Raw genomic sequence first — 6093 nt, forward strand, 5'->3', positions numbered from 1 at the left:
GATTATTATATACACTGAGTGGCCAGATTATTATATACACTGAGTGGCCAGATTATTATATACACTGAGTGGCCGGATTATTATGACCACCTGACGTTTGTAGGCAAATTAGCTATTATTTGGCGCTGAAGTTGCTGGAGGGCCAGACCATTATAAATAGGGAAGCGGGTTGGTTACCACGACAGTAGAAGTGATTGGGAAGATTCGGGGAAACAACGCGATGTAACAGCCTTTGAACGCGGGATGATTGTTGGCGCTCGGAGCCATGGAGCGAGTATCAGCAAAACAGCAGAATTCGTTACATGTTCAGGAGCAGCTCATTGTTAAAGTGTTTAAAGACCGGACTGTCAGCCGAAAATCTGGGTCTGAGCGTGCGAATTGTGGCCGCCAGCGACTAGTCAATGTTAGGGCAGAACGGGGGAGGGGCAAGACTGGTACAAGACAACAGAAGGGCAACAGCGCCGTGTCAGATTCCTCGCATCACCTTTCACCATCTTGTGGAGTCACCAGGCGGCCCAACCAAGTACTGATGGGGGGTCATAATAATCTGGCCACTCAGTGTATATATAAAATGTATCGGAAATCTGAAAATATATGTCTACATCTCTCAATGAGGAAACGTCATGAACGTTTTCATACGCACATTTTATGACAAGCAAAATGCCAAAATATTGCAAATATATATCGCAAAATGGAAAATGAATGAAAAATATCATTCAGCGAAAAATTGTATTAAAAATATTTTAATTTTAATTCATTTGTCTTGTTATCTCACGGCTGGACAGATGGGTGCAGAATTCAGTGCAATCTAGAAGCCAACCGATGCTTTTTTAAAACCATAGAAGAGGGGATTCCCTTAGAAACAACAGGGAATCCCCCGAAAAGTTGGAACCAGCTGTAGTTTATTAGTCTGGGATTTTCCAGAAATTTTTTTAACTGTTATACGGAATGAGAAATTCATTTAAATATCTAATTTAAAGGTAGGTACCAAGCTACATGTCTGGTGGGACTGCCCTAAACGACGTCCCTTTTGGGATTCGGTCTTTGATACCTATCAAAAAGTCATATCCTCTTCTCCTTTATTCAGCACACCAACGCAGCACCTCAGTGTGAAGTGAACTCATAGGACATCAAACTGCTTTGTCCCTGTGTCGGAGAGCAGTGAAAGCCTGATGGGGGCTCTAATCCTTCCCCAATCCCAGAAATAAAGGTTTTGACTGAACACACACTTCAATATACAGTATCAATGTGGAAGATATCAAGGAAACCCTTTTTTCACCCTTCCCATCCTACAAATCTTCATAGCTCCGGGCTGAAATAAGTCATGCATACTCGCTATCAAATCGCCATTGTGTGCTTTAAAATATGAGCTTGCGCTTAATTTAAACAATTTACTTGTAAATGACCTCCCTCTGTTTCATAACGGGGCTGGCATATTGATGAATTGACCTCACTGGTCATCGCTGGGTCCGGGGGAGCCGAGGCGGCCATGTGGGCAGGTCACAGCTGTCCTGCACCTGGGTCACATTTATAGAGAACTACCAGACCAAATAAAGAAGGCGATAGATCACGAGGCATGGCCCTTTAAGTGAGTCGCTAATCATCTTCCGACACACAATGGCCGTCTATTCTTTTTCCTTTTTAACTTTTCTTCTTCTAGAGTGACACTGAACATGTGACACACCCCGGGAGCTGTCAGCAAATGCACCCCAACAAATCTTTATAAGTCGCCCGCCCGTTTTTTTTGGGTAGAAACTTCCACTTATATACTTGATTGGTTCATGAAGACAAAATCAATGTATTGGCTCCGTGTCATGACTCCGAGCCGCTCTAAACAGGAAAAACAATGCACTAGTTAATAGCTGCAAACTAGCGGAATCCGTGCAGGTGAAAGATTTTAGCGTTTGCGTTGCCGCGCGGCCTTCCGCATTGAAAACTGCATGGGAAACGCAAACGCTATATGTGAATGGAGCCTAAATGTGAATGTCACTGCTTTATAAGTCCCCTAACTTGTCCGCAGGACAGAGCAATCACCCCAGCAATGTACTGGATCGTACACTATTATCTTGATACGTCAGGCAATTTCCTCGAGCTTCACACATCAAAAATCATTGTGGATTTGCATCACATCTGAAATACTTACATTAGCCAGAAGGGGGCAGCCTATCTATTAATGTCATGAGGGATATTCGTGAACTTTAATACAGGCAGTCCCCGGGTTACGAACAAGATAGGGACTGTAGGTTTGTTCTTAAGTTGAATTTGTATGTAAGTTGGAACAGGTACATTTCTTGAGTGTAACTCCAGCCCCAATTTTAGTTTTTTTTAAGTTTTTGGATAGCATAGGGAAGGGTTTACCGTAAAGGGGGTACAGTAAAGTTTGTTTTGCTGTGCGTGCCCCTGTTCAGAAGATTTCACCTCACTTTCTGTCCATGTGACAATTGGATTTTGAAAATTTTGGGTTGTCGTGGAAACAAAGATTGGTGATAAAGTTTCAGTGGAGACACCTTTTTCCCATGATCACGCTTACAGGAGTGAATTTCACTTCCTAGGGGTAGATTTCCTCTCACTTCCTGTTGTCTCAAGGACAGGAAGTGAGATTAAATCTTTCTAATGAGGATACAGATCGCAGTAAAAACCTCACAGTGACCCGGAAGAAGAGGTGGGCACCCCTCGTCTGCACTTCTAACAAGATCTACCTTCCTGTAATGTACGTACAGTACTACATACCAGACCCAAAAAGGCGGGGCACCCCATTGTCGGCACGAGCGCGGTAGCATTACAACTACCCCTGCTGTACAGTAATAGCCTCCGTTTGTAAGTAGGAGTCGTATGTAAGTCGGATGTATGTAACCCGGGGACTGAAAAAAAATTGGACATTATTCAGTGCCGGGTGACTTCAGATTGTGCAATCTTGTATCTAAAAATCACTGGGGCTCAGTCACCTAGACATTGATTACAATGGCAAGTGTTTCCTGGGCGGTTTTCAGTGACGTGATGGCAGCGATGGTCGCAGAGAGTAGCTTACTGCTCCAAAATACTTTTTTTTTTTTTTTATGACCAAAAGCTGCAAAATAAAACTGCAGAGAATGCCAAAGCTGGAAGTTCATCAACCCCCAGAATGCCAAATATTGCCTGTGCTTGCCCATAAGGTTGGCCATAGAAGGAAAGGGTTATATTTGTTTAGTCAAATCTTCTCCCCATGCCGAGCCACAGTTACAATTCTTGCCCGCTGCGAAAGAGACATAATTGTCATCCCAATTTATATGTGTACTGTTTAATCTCCTTAATTATTCCCTCTAACAATGGGAAGCTGAGGTCTGGGGACTTGCCTCTGACACCGGCAGACCTCAGAATGTGATAATTCAATGCATTGTTAAGCAAACACTTCCCATTAACTCATTTTACAGAGGGCCTCGGATTGGGAGTCAATCCCCCCTCCGACCCTACAGTCTTTAATAAGCTGTCTGCAACAATAGCAGCGGAGGAAGTAATTAATCCAGCGCTGAGATTATTAGATTGCAAGCTTGTGTGGATAAGGAGAGGGGGGGGGGCAATTAATTAGCCCCATTAGAGGAAATCTGTATTTTCTCTGTAGTAAATCCTCATTATACAGGACTCTGCATCACACTATACTAATAGAAACAGTACAAAGAGAAAATAGAGTCCTGCCACCAATGTACACAGACTGTTCCCACCAGGACACAGGGGGGTGACTACCTCTGGACAAAGGGAGTGACCACTGCTAAAGCCAAAGTATTCCTACCACTAGTGCCAAGGTGTGACTGCTGCTCATCCATGAAAGGACCACCAATCGGCATGGGGACCCATCTAAGGTAAAGCCAGGAATTGATAATGACTAGAGCCAAAGACTGACCACTACTACACCAAGGGCCTGCCCACAGGATTCGGAGATTGACCAACACTGGCCACAGGATCTGATCACTATGAGAGTCAAGGATTGATGACTAGACCTGAAGATTGACCACAACAACAGCTGCAGAGCAATCATGACTAGAGCCAGCCACCACCAGTACAGCCATGGAGCGACCACCATTAGGATGATGTCAGACAGGCAATTCGGCCACTTAAGCCGATGGATTGTGTGACATAAGGAGAGGGGACATCATTGAGGGGCGGTATGTTTCCCCTCGCTTTCTATCCTATGTGCATGAATAGTGGAACCCTGACCAGGGTTTCGCTTTGACTTTGGGTCCGGATAGTCCAGCTCGGGCTTTGGGTCTCACCTGGATAGTTGATTGCTTGATGAATGCTTGTCCAGGTGAGATAAAAGGGGAAGGCTGAGACATGGTTTTTCTCTGGCCTGGGACTCAGACAGCCTTCTGAGAGAGCTACATGTTGGATGTGTTCAGAGAGAAAAAGAACTTTGCTGCCTGGACTGTTTTTCCCAGGGAAGGTGATCCCCCATTCGAGCTATACCCCCACAATTGCTAAAAACGATAGCTCCCTCTGTAGCCAGATTTGGTGAGATGCCCCCCTGTCACTGGCACGAATGCTGCTGAACCACGATCACTATAGGATTGGGAGCGACACGTCGCTGGCTGTCAGCTACAGGGGAAGTAATATGTCTTCAATATACTTACAAAGAGGCGAGTGTCTGTTTTTCAATTAGTCTCAAACCACGTCTACATACAATAGTAATATTATTATTATTATAAGTCAATATTTTCTACAGAGGAAGAAGACGGATACTGTTATAAATACGTATTCATTTATATTACATGTAGTGTGTGTTCACCGTGGTGTTGTCACTACGGATGGGGTGTCAGGACCGCCCACAAACCTGGGCCCTGCCCACTTTTTCCTAAAACAATGTAATTGTATTGTAGCTTGAGGGAGGGATATAGGAGAAGTCAATACAAAGACATTGGGGGTAATTTATAAAAACTGGAGCAGACAAAATATGGAGCAGATGTGCACGGCAACCAATCAGACTCTCTTTTCAGTTTGTTCAGTTAAGATTTGAAAATTAAAGAGAAGCTGATTGGTTACTGTGCACAGCTACTCCAGATTTGATACATTCCCTTCATTGTATACAGGTGAAACTCGAATAATTAGAATATCGTGCAAAAGTAATGGCAGTAAGTGCTGCAAAAGGGGTCCAAACCAAGTACTGAGTACATATGCATGCTTGTACTTTTCAGAGGTCCGATATTGTTCTATGTACAATCCTTGTTTTATTGATTGCATGTAATAATCTACTTTTTTGAGGTTGTAGATTTGGGGTTCTTGGGGTTTTCATGAGCTGTAAGCCATAATCATCACAATTATGACAAATCACGGCTTGAATTATCTTGCTTTGCATGTAATGAGTCTCTCTCATATATTAGTTTCACCTTTTAAGTTGCATTAGTGAAATAAATGAACTTTGCATGATATTCTAATTATTCGAGTTTCACCTGTATATTTGTGAAGACAGACAGACAAATAGGCAGATAGGAAGATACACAGCTAGACAGACAGACAAAATGATAAATATGCAAAAGAATGATAGAGAGGAAAGAAAGAGAGAAAGAAAGAAAGAGGAATGGAAGAAAGGAGGAAGGAAGAGAGAAGAGGAAGAGAGAAAGGAAGGAAGAAAGAAAAAGAAATATAGGGAAAAAAGAATTAAAGAACGGAAGGAAAAAAGAAAGGAAGGGAGAGCGAGAGAGAGAGAGAAAGAAAGGCAAGATAAAGAAAGGAGGGAAGGAAGAGAGAAAGAAAAAAAAAGAAGAAAAAAGAATGGAAGGAAGGGAGAAAGAAAGGAAAAAAAGGAAGGAAGAGAAAATAGAAAGAAAGGGAAAAAAGAATGAAAGGAAGGAAAGAGGAAGGGAGAGAGAGAGAGAGAAAGAAAGAACGGAAGAAAGAAATAAAGAACGGAAGGAAGAGAGAAAGAAAAGAAATATAGGGAAAAAAGAATGAGACATTTTGGCACTATAGACATAAAAAGAACTCTCATTTTATGAAATGTCCGATGATTTAACACTTGGTCTTATCTCTTGTTACAAAGCAATGAAGTCACTTCTGTCTAATAAGAAATATGAGGAGTGATCTTGTTGAAGGATATTGATTCCGTTTAATCCCTTTTATCCC

Source organism: Nanorana parkeri, unplaced genomic scaffold (assembly GCF_000935625.1).
Source record: "Nanorana parkeri isolate BGI_ZX_2015 unplaced genomic scaffold, ASM93562v1 scaffold802, whole genome shotgun sequence".
Lineage (NCBI taxonomy): Eukaryota > Metazoa > Chordata > Amphibia > Anura > Dicroglossidae > Nanorana > Nanorana parkeri.